Raw genomic sequence first — 24166 nt, forward strand, 5'->3', positions numbered from 1 at the left:
GCGGATGAGAGCCTAGTCCTGCAGGTAGCAATTCCAGGTCCACCCTTGACTTCTGCTCCTTCACCTTGGGGAGCTGTTTACCATCACAGGATTTCTGCTTTCTGCTCTGCAAAAGGAATCAGTGGGCTCTGTTTCTCTGGTCAGGACACAGCATCAAGGCATGGTGGAGAAACACCTCTGACCACTAGGCTGGGCTTTTTAGCTCTGCCTCTTGGAGCTGGGCCCCCTTCGCTGCTCTGGGCCGTGTTTTCTCATCTGCACATGGGGTATCACAACATCTTTCTCAGGCACAGCTCAGGGCAGAAGTTTTCAGTGTGATGGTCAAGTTCCATCTGGCTCTAGAACCAGACAGACCGTCTCCCTGGGGACAGCTCAGCTACTCGGGGGCTGGACCACCGACCTCTCACCTGAAACAGGCCCATGGTCCCAGTAAAGCCACAGCTGAAAAACCAGAAATGAGTCCCTTCCGTAGGAGCCCTTGGAGAGCTGCCAAAGCCAAGCCCGGGGTCTCTCAGGCGGCGGGGAGCTTGACAGCCCTGAAGGTGGGCGACAACTCAGGAAGCGCCAGAAGCCCCTGCCCACCCAGGGCAGGCGGAGCAGCTGGGATACACGCCCTCACTCTCTTCCCGCCAGTCCCCTCCCGCAGCCCCCCGCCCCTGCCCCACCCTCACCATCGATGCCCCCACCCAGGAGCTCTTCTTTGCACTTGACAAATGTGTAAGGCACATTCAAGGGACTTGAGACTGATTCACATGACAGGATAACCAAATGCGAAGGGAGGTAAATGCACTAGGAATTCAGGATGCGGAGCAGAGAAGGGGGAACCAGCCCGGCACCAGGGCTGGGACAGTGGCAGACAGGAATGGCCACGTTCCCTGGTGCCTGCTCAGTACCAGTCTCTGGAGTCAGAGGTCCCTGCTCCCCCTACTCCAGGACACACTCTCAGCCCATGGTGGGGAGGCACCCAGCGTGAGGAGAGGCCCCCAGCCCTGTCTGAATGGGGCCCGCAGGGCGGCTGTGATGCTGCCGGGGGCCCAGGAGGGTGTCCAGTCTGCCCCAATTCCCTGGGCCCTGGAGCGGCCTGGCTGCCCGGCCTCTCGCTTGGCCAGGGCAGCCAAGACACTGGCAGTCCCGGCCCCAGGCCTCCCGTCGTCGCCTCCCCCACTGCTCGGCCGGATGGCACTGTCTCCTAATGCATCTGCCTGTTTACATTCCCCCAACGAAAAGCAGCTTTGTTTATGGAAAAGAGCTATTTTAGTTCCACGTTTTCTCTCTCAACTCCTCCGACTCGCAGCAGAAGGGCCGCTGCTCTCTTGGGGAGCTGAGTGACGGAGCCCGTCTCCACCTCCTCGGGGAAGGTGCTCCAGGCTCCCATGGGTGGAGACCCAGGACAGGGGACCAAGGCACAAGGCCACCTCCTCCCACGAAGGCTCTGGGGAAAGGATCGATGTTCTGCATGAGTCAGGGAGTCTTACCCAGGGACAGAAGGACAGCAGTCCCCATGAGCTGGTGACACCAGACACCACCCTCCCAGTGCAGCCCACCCACCCTGGGCTCAGCCACCAGGTCCTTCTCCTCCCTCTGAGTGAGTGATATTATCCCCACCATACAGATGAGAAACTGAGGCTCCCAGAGGTGAAGTGGCCTCTCCGATGTCATAAAGCTACAGATACCCAGGGGTCTGACTCCAGATCTCACACCTGTTCCCCACTGTGCCCCCTGGGGTGGGAGGAGAGATGCCTGTCTAACGGGGTGAGGGGTGTCAGGTAGCACTCCCTGGTTATAGCCATTTCCATAAAAATTCATGGCAAACATTTCATTCTAGGCTCGGGAAACAGCAAACAAATCACGAGTGGGAGTAATCTAGTACAACATGGGGGCTTCTCCGGAGGGAGGCTGCTGTGTTCCAGATGCGAACCCAAAGATCGGAAGGCGTAGGAGGAAACAAGTCATGACATCACTCTGAGGAAAAACGAGGGGGGGTTCCCTCCACCCCAAGCACCTGTCTCCCTAGGTGGGAGAAGAAGAGGTGCTGGGAGGTGGCAGAGGGTCCTACCGAATGCCTGCTGTGGCCCCATGTGGAATGCTTCTCCCACCCTCCCTTCCTTCATGGCCCTGATTGCTTCCTCCATGGAATTTGTGATTTCTGGAGCCCACATATTCCCTGGATCACCAAGGCAGGTCAAGTGCTGTCACCATGACAACAAAGAAAAAGAAATAGAAAGGCTGATGGGGATGCAACTCCCCTTAGAGCGATCATAGGACACCTTCCCCAGCCCTAACTCCCCCACCCAAGAAGGGAGCTCCAGTGGGGCAGGGATGGATGGTGATAGGTCATGATTAGAGAAAAGCTGAAAAGTTCTCAGACAAGAAGCTGGTCAAGCAGACAGCCCTGAGCAGGGCTTCCTCTAGTCCTTTGGGAGACGTGCGGCCTGTGGCCTGTGGTGGCTGGGACCTACTGTGTGGCTAGAACAGCGACATGGGCCTGGGGCCACCTGCTCTAGAATAAAGCCATTGGCTCTAAGCCTTCCGGGATTCTGCTTCCCTTGGGCCTTTTGCCACAGGCTCCCCTTGCCCTGTCTCGTGCAAACCTACAAAGGAAACCTTCAGACCCTCGGCGGAAGGACACGCAGCGCTAGGCGGTCCCCAAGGCCCTTTGCGGAGTGTCTCCTGTAGACCCATCCCCAGAAGAGAAAGACATGGCCACTTGGCCTCACAGCCTCCCACCCTGGGCGTTCTCCCCAACACCGATTTCTTCACATCTGTTGATAGGAGAGGCTGACTTGAGCCTGGAGTCTCCTGCTCCTGGGGTAGCACTGTGGTTGGCCAATGGCAGCAGTTTATAAAACTCAGTCACAGTCTCAGCTGCCCCTGCCTCCCTCCGCCATCACCGCTCACAGGAGGGACTCCACGCCCTGGGAGGCGCTGCGCTCACTCAGCCCAGCCACACCTCACGGGCTCAGGGCCTGGGTTCCAAGGACCTCTCACACGTGAGCACAGCCCTTTACAGTTTACAGAGGGCTTTCCCCTGCCCCCTGATTCGCCCTTTGAGGTGGATAAGGAAACAGAAATGAGACATCAAACATCTAGGAAGCACAATGTCGGGACCCAGCCTCCCCCTCTCTCTGCCTCCGCCCATGAGCACGAGCCCAGGCCCCACTCTGTGCCCAGCGGTGGGTGGAAGAGGCCTGGCCCTGCCTCTGGCCTCAGCCTTGCTATCCCAGCCCCCTAAACAGCCTGGTAGTCCTGCCGAAACCTAGATCTAATCCCCCACCTGGCTCCACTGCCCAGATGATCAACCAATTCCTCCGCCTAAATTTGACGCCCAGCACAGAAGGGGCCCTGTCTGCTGCTTCCTCTCGAATTCCCTCGTCATCACTTGACACACTCTTTGGCCAAATAGACCCAATTCTTCCTCACTGAGAATGGCTGACCTGTAGCAAGCGCACCCTATATTCTGTCCTCCAGGACTCTTTTTCAGCTGCCAGAATGTTCCCAGTACACACACGGTGTGCTCCCCTCCAGGTCTTTGGCTGGAGTTGCATGTCCCCCATCCGTCTATCCACCCATCCATCCATCTATCCATCTGTATCTAAATCCCGCAACTGCTTCAATGCCCAGTTCAAATTCCACCTCCACAAAGCCACCCCATAATAAAAGTGACCACTCCCCCACATTGCAGCCACGGCGGGCCCCTCACTGCCTGGCATCGGTGTTGCAGGCCTCTTGGTTCTCCCACCAGACCGTGAGCTCCTGGCGTGAGGGTGGAGTGTCTGCAATGAAGTATGTGATTCATCTCAGGGACCCTAATCCCCAGCACAGGGTCCCCCAGAACACAGGACATATCATCAGTGATTGGCTGGATGAATAAATGAGCAAAAGGACAAATGAAAGAAGAGGGAGTAGATGGCTCATTGGCAGGCCTTCGCGTTGGGCCATAAGGTTAGTGGTCAGATCATGCCAGCCAGCAGGGCTCCCTTGCCAGCCAGAGCCTCACCCCCTCTGGCAAGAGCACCCATCCAACACTCCTTAGCCTGTCGAAGGCCCTGAATGCTCCTCCTATGTCTGGGGAATCCCCCACCTTATGAGTTCCCATCTTCTTTCACGAAAGCCAGCCAGCCACCTTCCAGCCTGCCTTGCAGCCAGGGTTTGTCATGTGTCCTGGGCTCCACCGATCACACACCCACCAGACTCAGGATGGGAGGGAGTGACCCAGGAAGCAGATGCCACATGGAATCCATTCTGGTTGGTGAGAGGCGGACTCCCGTGTCCAGTTCCTGGAGGCAGTGCTGTGACCGATGTGGGAGCCCACAGCGGGTCCTGCCGTGGGTGTCCCCATCTGCAGTGGGATCTGGGGCCCGGCTCCTGCTTCTGGTACTCTGGCTTTCCCAGAGATTCTGGGCTACGGAGTGTCCTTGAGTAAGTTCCTTGTGCGAGTAACTTAGTTGGAGTTGGTTTCTGTGTCTCAAATTCCAGACCCTGGAGTGTTCACCACACGCTGACGGAGTAAACGCCCCAGGGAGCTCCACGCGGGCTGGGCCGTGTGCAGGGCAGCAGGCTGGGGCGGGAGGGAATGGGCGTCACCGGGCCGGCCCTCCCTGGCCTATGAGATGCCCGCCCGCCAAAGCAGCACCAGGATAGGGGTTTGAGCAGGGACTGCCTTCAGATCCCGAGGCCTGCTCGTGGCTACAGGGCAGTGCTCTCCCCTCTGTGCCTTTCCCCCCAACCCCCGCTAACTCCTTCTCATCATCCTTTAAGACTCAGCTTCTCATCATCTCTTTCACGAAGCTTCCAGCTCCACCCCTTCTGGCCCAGGTGCCTCCATGGTGCTCCCAGGTCACAACTGCCAATGCCTTTCCACACGGCAGGATAGCTGTCCATTGCCACGTCCATCTGTCTCTCCACTAGGTGGAGAGTCTCTGAGGGCAGGAGTCATGTCTGGTGCACTATGATCAGTTAGCTCTCAGGAGACAACCAGGGAATGTTTGCTGAACGACTAAGTGAACATTAGTGACTATGTGCACCCTTGGGAGAAGCTAGCCATCTCTGGGCTCAGTGAGAGTGGCAAAGAGAAGAGCAGTTGCAGGGGTGCCCTGGGGCTTGGCAGGTGCACCCACCCCCACTGGAAATCCCACTGGCCAGGCTTGTATTGTGTCTGTGCCAAGGGGGCATATAGGGTGGGGCAACCCCTGCCGCTCCATCTCCGGTGGGTTTCTTAGCAAATTCAAGGGAAAAAAAAATTTCCCAGGAAATAAATCAGGAGCCACTGACCAGCTTCAAGGCCCCTCCTTCTCCCACATTGATCTGGACCTCAGAGATTGCAACCTCTCTGCTCGTTTGCCAGGGACACTTGTCGGAGAAGATGTCCAGGCATGAGGCAACCACAGCGGTTTCTTGAGCGGCACTGAGCAGAAGTCAAGCGCGTCTTCTGGGGCCCACTCTTCCCCCCGTGACGTGCAGGCAGGGGAAGCTCCCCAGAGGCTCCTGGGAGGGAACTAGGCCACTGCCCACCAGCAGCCCGGCTGCAAGAGTCCAAGCGCGAGGGGGTCTCTGCTCCTCCAGGCTGCGGCCACCAAAGATTCACGCCCCCGTGTTGCAAGCTGGGGTCGGCAGGGTCATACTGACCATGAAGGGCTGCGCCAGGATGATTCACAGCCCACCCCGGCCCGTGGATGGTGGAAGGACGTGACCTTCTTTCTCAAGATGTCTTTGGAGTCTCAGGTGGGGGCAAGACTGCTCACATCTCGGGTGCCCTTGACCCGGAGCCCTGCTTCTACTGAACATCAGTTTGGAGACAGCCTCACTTTCTTGCCTGAGACTCCTCAGTCCTCCACCATTGCCACCCAGATGTGGAAATCCTCTTCCCTTTTTTCCATCCCCAAACCCACTCACACCAGGCATTTGTGTGGGTAGAAGGTTTACTGACGGTTGGAGAGGCAGAGGGATCTGCTATGTAATTATAGGAACTTATTAAAATCCTTCTCCCTTGATGTCTCTCTGCATCTCTGCCCTGGCATACCCCTTCCCTTTCCTCCTCCTGCCCCTCAAATCCCGCCTCCTGTCAAAGCAGAAGAGCCAGCCCCCAATGGTCCTGTTTTCTAGAGTCTAATCAATATTCTGACTCCGGAGGGCTCACCTCTAAGGGGATTGATGCCAGTTCTTAAACCAATGGGTTTTTATCCCACTGCACTGGTGCTGGACTCACCTTCACGGAAGACCCAGACCTCATGCACTCGGGGGTGAGGAAAGTCCTCAGGAGACCACCCTGGCGGAGCAGATGGGAGATGTTGGGAGGAGGACACACAACACAGACCCAGGAAGCACGGATGAGGGGCAGCTCCCTCTACCTGGAGGAGCCAGAAAGGGTTTCACCAAAAAGGTGACAGGAGAGATGGCCCTGAAAGGGTTTCATGAGGGGAAGAGGCAGCCGGAGCAGAATCTGCCATCAATGCCTCTCCAAGAAGCACTGCTCGCTCTGCGCTGTCATATCATCAGATTTTGTGGCTGCCTCCTCCATCAGACTGGGAGCTCCTGGAAGGCAATCTCCCTTCAAGGGCCAAATACAATCCTCAGCCCCAGGAGAAAGAAAGAGAGGAAGACAGGAGGGGTGGGAGCTGCAGTAGCAGCCTAGATTCCCCAGGCACCCAAAGCCACAAGACCCCTGAGGCTGCGGCAGAGATTGGCTGGATCTGCATCCTCCGTGTGACAGTACACACGATCACTGCAAACCGAAAGTGCATAGGCCAGGGGCCCATGGGCCCTCGGGCCACCCCTATGAAAGACCTTTTACATCAGGCACTTGTGGCCCACCAATAATCCCGTGACAAGCCCTCTGCGCTGACAAGGGCCACAAGCTCACATCTGCGCAGCGCCCAACAGCAGGAAGATGTTTTAATGCCCATGAGCTCAGTGGAATCAAGGTGTGGACCCTACAGGACTGAGGGAGAGGATGGGCAGGAAACACAAGAGAAGCCCTAGGCTCCGGATGCTGTGGGAGTGTGAGTCAGTAGGTTCTCTGCTCCCACAGTCCCCCTGCTCCTGCAACTTCCAAAGCAGCGAGAGTGGACGGCGCGCTGTGTGGCAGTTCATTACAGGCTGCCCTGCATTGTTCTCTAATGACTCTTTCAGGCTTGGGATCCCGCACTGGATCCTCCAGGGCAGAGGATGTACCTTCTGCAACTTCTCTGTGTCCCAAAGTGCCATCCCCAAGCCAGGTCCACAGCACACCTTCCCAGCCAGCAGGGTAGCGGCGTCCTCTGCCCATCGGCTGCAGGTGAGAATCATCTGGGAGGTCTGGTAAAATGCTGAGGCCGGGGCTCCCACCTCCAAGGAGACTGATTTAACTGCGCTGAGGTCGGGCTGGAGCATCAGTGTTTTATGGAGCTAAAATGATCATCTCACCCTTGGACTATTACAAATTAGTTCTCAGCTGGCTTTTTTTGTGTCCAGTCAAATCCACCTGCCATGATGCAGTTAACTTGACCACGGCCCTTCCCAGCTGGGCAGTGAGGGCTGAAAACCTCTGACGTAGCATCTCCTGCCACAAAGACAGCAAAAGCTCCTGGGAAATGTGCCCCTGGAAGACCAACTCTTGGTACTAAGTCTCGTCCCTTTTCGGATCTCATCCACCTCAATAGCCCCAATTCTCTCCACTGTATCAGATGACCCCTAAATCTCAACATCCAGCCCAGAGAGACTTTAGGCTCCAGATATAACTCCCCAGGGACAGATGCACACAATACCGGGCTCCGTCTGTGCTAGGATATTGGTGAACAGCACAGCCATCAGGTAACAGCTGTATTAGTCACGTGCTTTAGGCCATAGTGTTGGGAAACCAACTGGAACTGGCCTATAATGGAAGGGGTTGGGGTATTGTATGTCGCTATGGGGCACGGGGTACAGGTGGGCCTAACATCACTAAGGACCACATGTCTTTGTGCTGAAATATTCTAGGCAAGGACTCTAATTGTCCTGGTCACGTGCCTACCTGACAGCACCAGCTGAGGCCAGGGGCATGGGGTCATGTAGCACAGACAGGGCTGCTGGGGCCCATTCCAGTATAGAAACAGAGGAATTCCCATTTAAGACAGTGGAGTACAGCCGTCTCTTCACCAATCCCTCTTCCTGCAAAGACCAACCATTCATCGTGTTTGATGAACAACAACCATGGTGATAAAATCCAGAGACAGCATGGGCTGGATGCATCAGTCAGAGACCTGGGAGGAAGCAGACCCTGCACTAAAAGGGTAATTGATGAAGTTTAGTAAGGAGACTAAAGACAAAGGCGAGAGCTAAGAGAATCAGCAGGGATGGCGAGGCAGAGGATTAACTGCTACCCCCGCTCTGGGCACGAAAGGGCACAGGAGGCCAGCAGAAGCAGCAGCGTGGGAGAGGGTTGCCCAGCTAATGGCTGCCTTGGTTGGATGAAGGCAGCTATTGCCAATCTTGAAAGAGTAGGCGTTGGTGGTGTGGGGGGGTGTATCTACCGCTTTCTCTGCCCGTCCTCTCATCTCCTGTGGGTCTCTCATTGGCTGGACATATCTGGAAGCCAGAGGGAGCCCAAGTGATGGAATCCACAGCAGTCTACCTTCCACGCCCAGAGCAAGTGGGGACGCATGGAGAATCCATCGGGAGGAACAAATGTGAAACATTCTGCACTTTGGGCATCTACCCCCTCAGTTTGTTTTCTGTCGCCCCGTGGCAGTAACTTTAGAGTCGCCCTTGCTTTTCCCACTGGTTTCTCCCCCATCTTCCATCACCAAGTCCTACGGATGTCACCTCCCAAACACCTCCAGAGTCTGTCCTCTCCTCTGTCTTCATCATCTCTCCCTTGGACTATTACAAATTAGTTCTCAGCTGGCTTCTCTGTATCCAGTCAAATCCACCTGCCAAGATGCAGTTAACTTGACCACGGCCCTTCCCAGCTGAAACCCCTCCAGGGACCCCATGGCTTCAGGAGAACAGGCAGCCTCATCCTGTGCGCTCCTGAGCCATGGACCTGCTCCACGTGGGTTGGGGTCTGATCATTAAAGTTGACTGACAGTCTGGTTAAGGAACTGGTCCTCCTTCCTTAGGCACTGGGACACTAAAGGAGCTCCGAAAGTGGGATTTTGTTGTTGTTCTTGTCCACTTTTCATTTTGAAATTATTTCAGACTTTCCCAAAAGGTGCAAAAATAGCACAAAGAATTCCCATATACTCTTTATCCAGATTCTCCAAATATTAACATCTTACACACTACAACTATCAAAATCGGGAAATACGATGACCTAACTAAAGCCTGACTTGAATTTCCCAGGTAGTCCCACCAACATCCTTTTTTTTCTGGTCCAGGATTCAATGTCGGATCACCTTGCTTTTATTTGTTGTGAGTCTTCAGTCTCCTTTAATCAGGAACAGCTTCTCGTCTTTGTCTTTTATGACCTTGACACTCTTAAACAGTACTGGCTACTTGTTTTCTAGAACACCCCTCTACTTGGCTGTTTCTCATGTTTCCTCACCATTAATTTTAGGGTAGGCATTTTTGGTAAGGAGGCCACAAAAGCGAGGCTGTGTCTCTGTCAGTGCATCATATCAGGAGGTACGGGATGTGAGTTTGTCTCCAGTGTCATTGCTGTTAATTTTGACAATCTGGTCGAGATGCTACTGTCAAGTTTCTCCAGTGCAAAGCTGCTACTTTCCCCTTTGTTATTAATAAGCATCCTGTGGGCAGAATACTTTTAAGACTCTAAATATCCTGTTTCTCATAAACATTTTTTTTGCCCACCAATTTTTTCACATCCATTAGTGATTCTTGCCTGAAACAATTCTTACTATGGTACTTGCCAAACAGTGGTTCTCAAGCTCAACATTCCTTCTACATTTACTAGTTGGAATTCCACTGAAAGAAAAGAAAAACAGGATAGCTACCCAACAGAAGATGGTCTGCAGAGATCAAAACAGCCTGCCTGATATATTGTAAACTGTATACCTGATAAGGGGCTTGTATCTAGAATATATGAAAAATCCTTAACTTGATCATAAAAAGATATACAACTCAATTTCTAAATGGGCAAAGGATCTGAATAAAAATTTCTTCAGAAAAAATTTTTTTTGCAAATGAATGATAAGCACATGAAAAGATGTTCACCATTGCTGATCACTAGGGAAATGGAAAGCAAAACCACAGTAAGATATCACTTCATATCTCCTTGGATGGTTATAATAAATAATACTAGTAAAATAATAAAGAAACAGGTAATAACAAGTGTTGGTGACACTATGGAGAAATTGGAACCCTCATACGCTGCTGGTAGGAATGTAATACGGTGCAGCTCCTTTGGAAAACAGTCTAGCCTTTCCTCAAAGGTTAAATATGGAGTTACTACAGGACCAAGCAATTCCACTCCCAGGACAGACCCAGGAGAAATAAAAGTGTATGTCCACACAAAACCTTTCATTGCAGCATTATTCATGCCAAAAAGTGGAAACAACCCAAGGGCCATTAAGTGATCAATGAACAAATAAGATGTGGTCTATCTATACATTAGAATATTAATCAGCAATAAAAAGAAAGGATGTCCTGACAGGTGACCACATGGATAAACCTTGTGAACATGAGGCTCTGTGAAAGCAGCCAGCCACAAAGGACCACATACGGTGTGATTCCATTTATGAAATGTCCAGAAAGAGCAAATTTATAGAGACCGAATGTAGATTAGTGGTTGCCAGGGAATGGGGCGTGACTGCTAATGGGGACAGGGTTTCTTTTGGGGGGGACTGATGAAAATGTTTTAAAATTGTGGTGATGGTGGGGGGAGGTTATAGGGCAAGTGGGAGAGAGCATGCTTAGCATTCATGAGGTCCTGGGTCCAATCCCCAGTACTTCCTCTAAAAACAAATAAACCTAATTACCTCCTTCTCCCCACCCCCTAAAAAAAAACTAAAAAAAAAAAAATTGTGGTGACGGTGGCACGACTCTGTGAATATATTAAACCATTAAATTGCACACCTTAAATGGGTGGATTGCGAGGTCTGTAAACTGTATCTCAATAAAGCTGTTAGTTACACACACACACACACACACACACACACACAATAGCAACAACCCTCTCAGAGCCTCCTAAGAGTAGGCGGCCGCCCCGCCCCGCCTAGCTCAGCCAGCCCGGGTCCCTGCCTCCGGCCCCTGCACTTTGCTAGCAGAGGTACTTGCTCCCAACAAGCCAAGCAGAGACACGGCATCCTCTCAGGCCCCATCAACCCAGCGCCAGCTTGTCGGAGTTTCCCGTGATTCAGACCAGGGAGCTTCACAGCTGCATTTTGACCAGCAATCCCTCTACTCCCCAGTGTAATCTCCTGAGCCAGACTGTGGTTTTGCGACTTGAAGTCCAAGGCCATGAATCAACATCATCTACTTATCAAGACCAAAGGCTGCGGTCACAGTCCGCATAGAAGGAACAGCTCGCATTGCTCGGCGCTTTCACGCCAGAGGGCGAGGCCGCACCCCGGTCGGTACCCAGGGAACCTGCTGGACCAACCACGCGTGGCCCGGGGCCATACCTTTCCCACTTGGGACCTGGCAGTCCGATTCCTCACGTACTGGTTCAGTAACTAAGGTGGGTTAGCTGGGCCGGGCTGGGCCCGTGCTGGGCTCTCCGGCTCTGGCTGGCTCGCTCTCATTTACACTATGTTATACCACCCAGCACCACGCGGGCTGGGCGAAGTTGGTTAAAAAGTACAAACTCTCAGCCATAAAATAAATAAGTCCTGGGGACGTAAGGTACAGCATGGGGCCTCTAGTTAACAAGACTGTATTGTCTATTTGAGAGATGCTGAGAGAGTAGATCTGAAAAGTTTTCATTCCAAGGGGGAAAAGAATGTCTGTAACTGTGTGGCGATGGATGTTAACTAGACTTACTGTGGTGATCATTTTGCAGTGTATACAAATATCAAATCACTATGTTATACACCTGAATCTAATGTTGCATGTCAATTAAATCTAAAATAAACAAGAAACAACAAGCAAAGGAAAAAAACACAACTCAAATCAGGGCCCCTTCCTTTGGTTAAAGCCCTTTGAAGCCTTCCTAGGATAAAGACAGGGCTCCTGACCCTGGCCTGATGTGACTTCTGAGAGCCCTGCGCACTTGGGGACTTGCCAGCTCTTGGCCACCATGGTCCCCTTCACTCCCAACCACGTTGGCCTTATTTCTGTTCCTCCAAGTCCCTTGTCCCCGCTTACCTCCAGGCCCCGGGACAACCTAGTTAATTAGTTCACTCTGTCTTCAGATCTCTGCTAAAACTCATCCTTCAAGGAATCCTTTCTTGATGCCCCAGGGCCTTTGCACGCCTCTTTTGGGCACCAGTCAGTGTGCCAATGTTGGTGAGATTATTGAATTAATGTCTGTCTCCCCCTCCAGGCTGTGCATGCCCTGAGGGCAGAGGCCTGTTTGCTTCACTCATGCTGACACCCACCATAGCTGGCCCAGAGCCCGGCACACAGCAGACATTCAGAAAGCCTTGTAGACAGAACAAAAGAATGTCATTCTGAGGTCTCCATGAAGCCCATTCTCATGTTTAGCTTCCTGAATCTTCCCATTCTTCCAAAACATAAATCAGATCACAGCTTTACTGTGCCCACAACCCTCCAAAGGCTTCTCACCATGACGATGATAAAATCCAAACTCCTTGTCTCGGTGGTGGACAGGGCCTTGCAGGGCCTATGCCCCACACCTCTCTCTTAGGTCATCGGGAGAGGCCCCTGGAGGGTGAAAAGCAGAGAAAGGCCTTGCCTTCTGACCTGCCACTTCCACCTCTTTGTGCCCTTTGACCTCTCCAAGCTCATTTCCATCTCAACCTGGTGCCAAATCAGTCACAAAGGGGGGCCAGCACTGAGCGCAAGGGAAGAGTCACTTGCCAGCTGCCCAGGGGCCAGCACCCCTGTGAGGCAGAAGTGCTGGCCGTCCCATTGCAAAGGGATGTTTTCTCACTGATACTGTTTAGAGTTGCCAACAGACGGCGAGAATGAAGAGCGGGTGGACCCCGAGTCCATTTTATCATTCTTATGAAATTCTCTAGAGATGATTTGCCCCCTTTCCACAGCACCTTTCCACCTACTTAGCACATCACTGCTCTGCGGGACGGTGTCCCCTGTTCATTCCCTTCTCAGTCAGCTGTGAAGAGGGAGGCCCTGGGGCTACCTGATATGGGATGAGGCAGACACAGGCATGAATTTTATGTCACCCCCACATGTCTGGGCAGGACAGTCATTTCCTGCCAGGGAGGGGAGCAGGGACTCGGTGACGTGGTCGCACTGCATGAATTCCAGCAGTCTTCACGTGACAGGCTTTCTGGATTGGGGCTTGGGAAGGGCTAGGCCATCCCCGCAGGATCTGGTGGCTTCTTCTGATAAGTATGGGCATTCTAGATCCTTCTTCAGAGCCCCAGGAGAAGCTGGGATGAGGCTGGGGGGTGCTGATGGAGCAGGAGCGGGGGACGAGAGCAAAACAAGAAGAGCCTCTGAACACTCTTCCCGGCTGTTCCCTTGGCCGGGCACTCCCCTTGCCCCTGACCTATACTATCTCACCCACACATCAGGGGAGGCCAAGTTCTCTGCATTTTTTGGATGAGTAAACTGGGGCAAAGTTATGGCCAATGGGGAGCCGCCTGGTCAGACTCCAGGGAGGGGGTGGGGGTGAGGTCTGTGCCTTTCCCCCTGTCACTCCATCAGGCCTTCCTAAGCCTCTGTCCCCTAACAACGGGGAGGGAATAAGTGTTAGCAAGAAGAAGAGGCAGGATCGAGGCCCTGATCTCAGAAAGGATCACACAAGAGCCTGCTTAATCGCTCATCGGGCAGTGGATTGTACAATTTCGACAGAAACACCAGGGAAGGAAACCTTGGCCAAGTGGGTAGAGAAACTTTGGCCAGGAAAACAGACTTCTGTTCCAGTTTCCACATGGGGGTTCAAGACAGATTTGGCCACTCATGTCCAGCCCTTGTTAGGGGCCTGCCACTGGCCCGGGCGTCAGCAGCCGCGTTTTGATTCATTTTGATTCACCACAATCCTTGGGGGGAGGACCAATTATCCCCGCTTTACAGATGAGAGAACTGAGTCTCAGAGAAAAGCAGTTACTTGTGTAAGGAAGCCAAGCTCTCTGCCTTCTAGCCCAGGGCTGTTTTTCGGGAAACTCGAAACCTGGCCTCCCCTGCCCACCTGCATCCTCCTCATTGGCTCCCTACACACACACACACACACACACACACACACACTCACATCTCGAGTCTTCCCCCTTCCCTGTCTCATCCACCTGCCTGCCTGTGTCTGGCTTCTGCCCGAGGAACTCCAGGACCTCCCCCAGCCCCATCCCTGAGTATTTTGTAAAAAGGAAGCAGTCCAGAACTTTGGGTCCAACATGAAGGACATTAGTAGGTGTTAGGAAAAATACTCCAGTGTGAAATGAATTCCTGCCATCTCCCCAGCACTCTGGGAACCGTCATTTCACCATCTGACAATCCCACAGCTAATAAATCCAAGAGGGTGGCCGGGGCTGGAATAACCAAAACAGGGCTGGGGCCGGATCTACACGGAGCCACCAAGGCGCTGGAAGGAACTGCATTGACCACCAGCCTCTCCTCTTTATCTCTAGCTTCCTGAGCCTTCTAAGTCAGAGGCCTTGCTCTCCCAGGTAACCATAGAACCTGGGACAGCCCCAGGAGGGGACGCCCTCGTAGCCCAGGCTAGGGGTCCCCATCGTGATAGAGTGCCAGGGCTTCTGGATGGACAGACCGACTTGAGGGTCTTCACCAGGGTGTACTTCCCCAACGAAGTGTCTCCTGAATCGTCCTCCCAGCCAACCCCCCACCCCATCCTTTCTCACTATAAGCTCCCCTAAATCCGTGAGGCAGGGATTTCGGCCCATAGAGCAGAAGAGACTTGTCCAGAAGCTCACTTTGAGTTCCCTCCCTGTCTGAGCCCCAGATGTTGGGTCTGTACCTCGAGGGTACATTTATAATCTGACTTCTCAAGTGGACGCATGGATTCCATCCGACTGGCCCATCCAGAATCCACACTCTGGAAGACAAGGCTTGGGGCTGCCCTGATTTATGTATACCGCAATGCTAGCTCAACACCAGGCTGGGGAGGGAAAGGAGAAAGTGGGGAGAGGAGGAAAGGAAGGATCTGGAACGAGGCAAGTGGCATCATTCAGGACGGGGGATTGTACTGAGAGGGCCACCGAAACAGCGGAAACCAGCCGTTCAGCAGACATTCACTGAGACCTTCCATAGCTCAGTGCTGCGCTAGACGCCGAAGTTACCGCAGGGAGCAGCGCGAAGCCTCTTCTCCTGGTGCTTACATGCCAGTAGAACACCCCAACAAGGCAGCAGTTAGGACTCTGTGGCCCCAAGTGACAGAAACCCAACTGGAATAAGCATAAGCAAAAATGGGGAATCTTGACTCCAGAGACCCAAGTGCAGGTCAGGCAGGGGAGGTGCTGGCCTTCAGGCCTGCTGGAGGGGGGCCGCCTGCCGCGGGTCTGCCGCTTGTCTCTACGTCTGTCGATGGACCAGCCTCCATTGCTCCCCCCTCTCCACAGGGCAGGGGACTTGACCACTGACAGCTTCAGTCTCACTTCCAGAAGCTCCCTGACCAGGATACAAAAAGGGTTTTGCTCTCTCTGTTCCAGGTCTTAAAGCCCCAGAGAAGGGCTGTGATAAGCCGAGACAGTATCATGTGACCACCCCGCGGGCCAGTCACAATGGCCAGAGAATTGGGTCTGGTGGAAGCCAGGGCAGACAGAAGCACCCGTGTCTACTACCATGGATATGATTCAGTTTGCTCCTCCTGGCAGCTCTGGAAAGGAGGGTGTCTCAGTCCATTTGGGCTGCATCACAAAAATACCACAGACAGAGTGGCTTATGAAAAGCAGAAACATATTCTTCACAGCTCTGGAGGCTGGGAAGTCTAAGAGTAAGGTGCTGGCAGAGTCCGGTGAGGACCTGCTTTCTGGTTCATAGACAGCCCTCTTTCCCATCCTCATACGGGGAGGGAGCAAGGGAGCTCTCTGGGGCCTCTTTTATGAAGGCACTAATCCCATTCCTGAGGGCTCCACCCTCACGACCTAATTCACCTTCCAAAGGCCCCATCTCCAAGTGCCAACACACTGGGGGTTAGGATATAACAGATGAATTCAGGGGAGGGGACATAAACATTCAGATCAGAGCAGAGGACAAGAAGAAAGGGTAAACATTGGGGCCCCCATTTTCTGAGAAACTGAGGCCTCGAGAGCTCTCTTCCATCAGGACACAGCTAAGTGGAGCCTGGGGCTGCCTCCAACCCTGCCCCCACCGCAGCCAGGCCTCGGCTTCCTGGCACCCAAGGGAACCTCGGCTGGGGCGTAACTCCTGCTGCAACAGAAGTGAGAGAAGGGGGTTTCAAATATGTTTTGAGACATTTCACCGCAATCGAAATGGCATTTTCTAGCACATATCTCAGCACAAACGCATGCACGGGGAGGGAGGGAGGAGGCCTCACTCACATCCCCATCTTAGAGCCACGCTTGTTGCAGTTGGAAGGGGTTTCAGGCATAATTTCATCCACCCAGGCGGGAGGTCAGTGCATGCAAAGCTAGAAACAGGAGAATAACAGCTACTGTTAATCGGGTGCTGGACACTCTCCATACACTGGGGGAGCACTGGTTGCCCCGCCCTGAAGTTTCCATGGAGGGTCGGGAGTCCCCGCGTCACTGCCTGCTCCCCATCCCACTTCCTTCTCCCCAGGGAGGAGAATGGACTCACCTGATTGGTAGCTTTGGGAGAAGGAAGTGATCCTATGTCCCTTCTGGGCATGCTCCATTCCAATCAGCCGCCCGCGGGGAGGGTCCAATTTCTGCAAGTCTCTCTGTCAGTTGGGTTCTGGACTTAGGAGAGAAAGGATTTGTATTTGTTGACCTCTTAAATCCTCAAGAATACGTACTGTTAGAATTATCCAACAATAACACAGTAAGGTGAGTATTATGATTATTATTCCCATTTTAAGGACAGGGACCCGGAGGCTAAATGACCCAAGACCACCTGGCTAGTCAGGGACAGAAGCAGGTGTGCCAGGCTCCCCACAGCTGCGCCCTGGGCCTCTCTAGAACTCAGGCTTGACGACTTCCCGTCCAGTTCTCTCTCCACAGCCCCCGTTCTCCTCTCCCAGAACAGAGCCCAGAGAAAGTCATCAGACGTCATCGCTACCTTCTAGAAGCTTGCACTGGAAAACAGACACACCGACAGAATTACCATCAGAAAGGACTGCACGAGATACTAGGTTCAACCCTGTATAAAAACAGGCTCCTAGCGACACACTTAGAGATAACACTACCTGCCTTACAGGGTTATCATGGGAGCATTCAATCATTAGAGTAAAGACAGCCCCATCCCTGTCCTCATGGAGCTTAGAGTCTGATGGGGCCAGAGACACAACACCACAAACAGATCTGTCACAGAAGGCCTGGCGGCTTGGAGTTCAGATTTCATCTGATGTCTAACTGAAAGTCATTAAAACGTTCTCAGCCAGGAGAAACGTGATCCGATTGACGTGTTTTTATTCCAGCTGCTGTGTGAAGAGTCAGTGGAAGGTGGGGCTGGTGCCGTGGCCTCTACGGGTGTCCAGGCAGCGGGTGATGGCAGCTGAGGCCGGGGTGGTGGCCGTGTAGATGGGGAGCAGCAGACAGGGCTTTATCTTGGAGCTGAAACCTATACAGTGTGATGTCAAGTTGGGGGAGGAAGGGGAGGACAGAGAGGTGTCAGATTCCCAAGTTTCTGGCCTGAGGCACTCGGTGGAGGGGGGTGATATTTCTAGAGAGGTGAGTTTGGGACATGGGGAGCTGGGCACGCCCAGGAAGACAGCCAGGAGGAGGTGGTGGGGCGGCAAGCTGCATGAATCTGGTTCTTCGGGGTGAGTGCCAGTAGACAAGAGGGTGAATGCGTGACCAAAGGGACCAGATGGGGGGACAGATGGGCCAGTGGGTGCTGTTGCGAGAGCCTGAGGAGGGGCCTGCAGTCCTTGGAGCTCTTCAGAGGATCTGGGAAGTGAGACTCTCCGCCTAGGGACACCTGGATGCCCTGTCCCTCCTCCCGCATCCGGCTCCTCCTCTTCACAGGTCTAGGAGAACTCTGGGGCCACTGAAGACTTGCATCTAATGTGCACATTCCCGCAGTTTCAGGGAGAGAAGAGGCACTGGTGCGAGGAAGGGGGATGCAGGCAGCATGGGGCATCCTTCAGGGAGGAGGGGGAGAGGGGAGGGGCACGGAGGCGTGGCCTGGAAGCCCTTTCCTCAGTGTGTTTGCACAGCTGTCCAGCCGAGCTGGGCAGAGTGAGCCACTGGCCACACTGCACTTACTCCGCCCCCGGGGGTGGGCAGCTTGCAGTGAGGTAGGGAACTCGGTGACCGAGTCCTGGCCCTGAGGACTCTCGTCCTCTCTCCCTCCTCCCCTGCTTCTCTGAGCCCCATGGACAGCCCTCCCTGTGCCTAGAACGCCCTCTCCTCCCTGCTTCCTCCCAGCCACCTCACATGGCCTAGATTCCTTTCCCCTCTTTTCTTTGACTTTTCCACCTGAATGCAAGGCCCCCCGTCACAGCCTGTATGAGAGACCCATTTCCGGTCCCCACACCAGATGGTGAGCAGCTGAGGACACATCCCGGGCAGCCCTGGCGTCTTTTCAGCCTTTCACCTTGCAGACACTAGGTGCTGAATCAATGTTTAGGGCATTGCACTAAAAGTGCTTGATTCATATTTCTCGAGCTATGTTTAAGGTCTCTCTCTCTCTCTGAGATGATGGTGTCCAGGCTGAGGGCTTCGAGAGAGACATTTGCCCCAGCTCTGAATGGTTGAGAAATTTTTTTCTCACCAGATTCCAGGTCTGCAAAACGCACCCGTGAGCCTGTCTCCAGCCCCCAAGCCTTACTGAGCCTGGGTGCTCACGGCTCAGCAAGCCCAGTCTAGCTTCTTGACTTGCATCGTCGCAGTGAGTCCTCGAAACACCCCCATGATGTGGGCGTGGTTTAGGGGGTACATTCGGAAGGGTCAGGGGACTCGGGAAGGTCAGTGACTTCCCAAGGAAACTCAGCAACCTCACAGGGGTGCCTGTCTAGCCTCAAGGTCTCTGCTTCTGGTCATTTTGCCTCCTGACTTGGGAGTGACCACGTGGAGGGACCTGGGCAGGAACCAGAGGATCACGGGAGGAAATCTCATGACCTGGGGACTCCGCTTCCCAGCCCCGCCCCCTGCAGGTGCACAGAGACTTCCTGTCTGTGACTCCCCATCGACGTGCCAAAGGCACAGTGTCTCTGGCCTGGGACAGAGAGACGCAGCCCTCACATCAATGCCACCAACGGTTTACCCACTTGGCTTCCTGTTAGGTTTTTTTCTTCCTTCCCCACAGTGGAGTCTCTTATCTTAAACTTCTTAGGGGGTTTTGTGCCGGCTGTTTACCATTCGGTGACAGTTGTCAGAACCAACCTCTTGGGAAAAGTAACATGCAGCCAAGCAAAGCCCCTCAGTCATCTGCATCACCACAGGGTCCACAAGGTCAAGGACCAAAGAAAGCCCCGTCTGGCTGCCCCACTGTGTCAGGCTCCATCTTCCACACGGGGCTGACTTAGGTGAGTGGAAGTGAGTTGGTTTGCCCTGAGTTCCTCCAATTGCAGGCAGGAGCAGGGAGCTGCAAACAAAATAATCCACCAAATGGATAACTGAGAGGCAGCCAGGTCTGCTGGGCCCAGGGGCTCACTTTGGTTCGCGAATTAGGGGCTCACTTTGGTTTGCGAATTAGGAGTTCCGCATTATTTGTGACTAATGCAAAGGGAAAGAATCTGCTGTAGAAACCGGCTCTTCCTCCTCTCTCTGCTTCCTAGCACTCCTCAGGCAAAGACCTCCAGATGCCCGGTGGTGTGAGCTCCATCTGAACCTGTGGCCCAGTTCTAATAACTGTCCTCCACCCTCCTGGGGTCCGCAGGGTGTAGCCCAGCCTCCAGCCCTGGGCCCCACATCATCCTGGGCCCCACCTTGTCCTTGTCAATCTGCCCAGAACCCTTGTCCTTGTCAATCTGCCCAGAACTCATGGCAGTCTGGGGCCAAGACCACACCTGGCCATCCTCATCCCTCCCAGACACCAGAGCCTGTCCTCAGCATCACTCGGTGCTGCCAGGCTGCCCGCAACCTCCTGCCACCTGCTCCTGTCCCCAGATGCCCACCCACCTGAGGTACACCTACCTCCTGACCAAACATTACTCTGCCTCTCACCCTAGGAGGGCTAGGGTCTGGACTCCTGATCACCTGTAGCCAAGTCAGCTCTCAGGCCCCCTGAATATCCCTCTGGGCCTGTCCAGGGTCCATGTTCAAGGCCGACCCAGATCAGACCAATCCTCCGAACCTGTGCAGTGTCTGGGCCAGGTAAGGAACAGGTGCGATCGGCAGGAGGAAGGTATAACTCAGTGTTTGAGTGCGTGCTTAGCATGCACAAGGTCCTGGGTTCAATCCCCAGCACCTCCATTAAAATAATAAATAAATAAATCTAATTACCTCCCCCTCAAAAAACAAACAAAAAATCAAAAACAAACAAACAAACAAAAAAAACCCAAAAATCAAAAGAAAAGGAACAGATGTGGAAAAGATGTGATAAATGAGCAGAGAGGGAGAGCTAAGCTGGATTCAATCGGGAGAAATTCTCCCACAGTAAGCAGAGATAAAGGCAAGGCCTAGGGCTGGGTTGGCCAAACTCTGACCAGGGATGGCAAAAGAGATTCTCTCACCTGTTACCTGGAAACAGATTCCCACAGCCAAGTGGGGCTCATGGGGCCAGACCCTTGCACCCCTAACTTCAGTTCAGATGCAACCAAAACTCAGGAGAACGACCCAGCTGGAATCCCGACAGCCTCAGTAACCCACTAGGCTGGAACTCTGGGATCCAGAAAAGAAGTCAGTGTTGGAGAGGGTCATGGAATCGCTCGGATGCCGCTACCCAGGATCATGACCACGTAGAAGGTGAGTGGAAAAGCGACACTTGAGGAGGGCGGAGATGGATGAGAGGCCCAGGTGGCAGTCCTTGGTGCCTCTGCTGCCTGGCTGCACCCCTGCACCCTGCCCCCAGCCAGGCAGTGCAGCGCTGCCCCGGGAGGTGCTTGAGGGAGGAGAGAGAAAGCCAAGGGACAGAGACAGACAGCTGAAAGTGCCGAGACCAGTGTTCACAAACCAGGGGCCACGTGTGCCAGAGCCGTGGGTAAAATGGGGACACCGAGGTGCCAGGGGTACAGGGAAAACTGACTTGTGTGAAAGTCTCTGAGGTCACTCATCCATTTTCCCATTCGTCCCTTCAACAGATACTAATCGAGCATCTTCAGGTGTGTAGTCCAGTGCAGAGATTAGAGCACAGACTAAGACCAAACAGCCTGAGTTCAAATTCTTTCTCTACCTTTTTATCTCCCCAATTTTCTTTTGTTGGGAAAAACATATAACAAAATTTTCATTTCCATCTTCACCATTTTTGGGGGTGGTTGGGGGGGAATTAGGTTTATTTATTTATTTTTAAAATTAGGTTTATTTATTTTTTAAATTAGATTTATCTATTTTTTAATGGAGGGACTGGGGATTGAACCCAGCACCTCACACATGCTAAGCACACGCTCTGCCACTGAGTTATACCCTGCCCCCACCCTGTCTTCACTATTTTTAAATGAGCACGTGGACACAGGCTGTGCAAAGGGACTGTGTACTTCTGGTTCCACCTGACAATAGCTTTCCAGTGTTTTCTGTCTCCTAGTGGGCAAAGGCGAGGAGGAACAGAATATTGTAGACAGAAGTCCTGGGCCTTGGGATTGGCGCAGCTGTGCCTCTCTTGGGCAAGTGAGGATAGTGTGTGTGTGCGTGTGTGTGTGTGCGCGCACGCGCCCTCCCAGGCACAGTGAGGTCCAGGGGGAAGAGTCCCTGCACTTCACTCCTGCATCTCTCCAGCCTCCCCTCTAACTTTGAAAAGCTCAGAGGTCCTTTGGGAAGCCTGAGTCAGCCTGAGTCTACTTTTGCTTGGGAGGCAGGACTGGGCCCTGGGATGTGAGGCTGGGGAAGCTTGGGCCACCTTCAAAGTGATGGGGGGGGGGGGAGGGCTGGACCCCATGCTGACCACTCTAGGAAGGAAATCCCCAGGAGGGAGGTGGACAGGTGATGGGGATCAGGGAAAAGGGAATTTGGGGGAGACAGGGGATGTCAAGGGGGCCGAGGGAGGGGGTGTGTGATAAAGACCCAAGAGATGAGAATGACTAGAAAAGAGAAGGTTGAAGGGGCAGGGTCACCTCCCCCACCTCGCACTCCTCTGCATGGGCAAAGCGGTGACTGCTCTGGAAGGTGGGTTTGGTCTTGCTCAGGAGACAAATGCTCACTTAGAAGACGTCATGGGCTCTGGAATGTTGAGAGAGGGCTGGGAATGCAATGACAGGAGCCTGGCAACCCGCAGGACAAGAGGAGGGCCCCGCCCAGTCCCCACCCAGGGGCAAGTCCCTCTCCTTTCATCAGGGACACTTATAGAATCACAAGTGACCAGATGGGACTCTTAGGATGTCCCCACTGGAAGGACACTTAAAATGCGGCGATTTCATTGCATAGATGGGAAACTGAGGCTCAGAGAAGTGGCCTCAGCTCTACCCCCACCCCCTACCCCTACCCCCATCCCCATCCCCACCCCGCATGCGTCCTGCTCCGCCCGCGCCGGCAGGTCCCCTAAGGGAAGCCCTCTTAAAGAGTTTTTCCTTTCGCGTGAACTCACCGCCTCCTTGCAGCCGCGCGGTCTCAAAGGTGAACATCACATAAATGCGTTACAGATGTGCTTCCTTCCATTTTTGGCTACCGCGGCGCGGCGCGCCCGGAGCGGAGGCAGCCACCGCGCAATCCAGGCCACGTTTTCCCTCCAGCCCGCCAACTTTTTCAAGCTATAGTTATTTGATAATGATTTTTTTTTTAAACCTCTCCCAATAATTGTTATCCTCCCAGCCCGGTGCAGCTCAGGTGATGGGCACAGACTGCAGCCTCCGCCTCCTCCTCCGGATGCAGGGCTACCGCCCTGAGAAACCTCCGCCCTTTGCGGGCGCCTTCTGCAAAGCCAAGGTGGAGGTCCGTGCCTGGCCCAGCTCACCGGGCAGGACGACTGCCAGCTACCCCCCATAAGGCCTCTGGGTGACCCCCCGCCTAAGACCACCTCCCCCAAAGCCCACTCTCCAAGGGCCACAGCTGTCTGATGGATGACTGGAGAGGGTGTGCTGGATCCAGAGTTCCATACTGCATTTATTAGGCACCTACTGTATTCACAGGCCCTGAGCAAAGCTCTGGCCTCAAAAAAATGAGCAAGAACAGCTTTTGCCCTCAGGGTTTCCCATCTAGCGGAGACTGGGGCCACACACTCCTTATTTGGGAAGATGAGAGGGGTTTCTAGGGTGGGATTCCAGACAGAAGCAGCTCAAAGTGGCAGGGCTGGATAGGAAGGGCTTGGCCCATGGCAAGGACAACTGACAGAGCTAACCTCCACCTCCATCACCTTCATCCCGTCCTCTGGCCCCTACAAAGGGTCACCACCAGCCTGGAGGAAGGCCTCTCCAGAGCCTCTTCTGAGGAGCTACAGGGCTCAGAAAATTGGGGGTAGGTAGAGCTCGGGCCCAGGCTCTCTGAAGCCCCCCAAGCAGATGACTGAGGTGCCCCCAAGAGAAGCCCCTGTTTTGCGTTAGCCCCCCAAAGGGAGGAGCTGGCTGTGGAGGGCGCGGCTGAGCACCTGCTCCCCCCCCACCATGCCCGAGGGTCACGTGTGTTTTTGATGCTCAACCACAGTGGTTTGAGCAGAGCCCTTGGCGGAGTTAATAAATTCACACCCAGCTTTGCGACACCCTCAGAAAGTCAAAGATATTTCTTTAATCCTGAATTAATGTTAATTTTTGAATTAATACATTTGAGGTAGAATTTGGGCTGCTGGCAACAGCAGGTGACAGAGAAGGAGGTGAAAGGTCAGGAAGGCAGAGAGGCAGGGTTGGGGTGCTGGGAAGAAAGGGGTGCCAGCGGGGGGGCTGCCTCTCCAGGAAGGAGTGTCCTTGGGCAAAACCAGATCTTTCTACCCCCTCCACTCCCCTCACTACTGGCTCTTACACAAGCCCCCCAACCCCCCAAAGCAT

General features: G+C 53.8%; 1 long non-coding RNA gene across 2 annotated transcripts in view; it reads right to left on the reverse strand.

Moving 5' to 3' along the window:
* LOC123616235 (uncharacterized) overlaps positions 1–23879 on the reverse strand; it is a 38938-nt gene extending 15059 nt beyond the window's left edge. The window contains exons 1-2 of one of the 2 annotated variants that reach the window (XR_006724128.2): positions 22777–23879; positions 16774–16895 (exon numbers count right to left, since the gene is read on the reverse strand). This is a non-coding gene — a long non-coding RNA (uncharacterized LOC123616235). The remainder of the gene's footprint in view (positions 1–16773; positions 16896–22776) is intronic. The other variant, XR_006724127.2, reaches the window with a different exon arrangement.
* Positions 23880–24166: the final 287 nt, after the last annotated feature.

Source organism: Camelus bactrianus, chromosome 18, assembly GCF_048773025.1.
Source record: "Camelus bactrianus isolate YW-2024 breed Bactrian camel chromosome 18, ASM4877302v1, whole genome shotgun sequence".
NCBI classification, from domain to species: Eukaryota; Metazoa; Chordata; class Mammalia; order Artiodactyla; family Camelidae; genus Camelus; species Camelus bactrianus.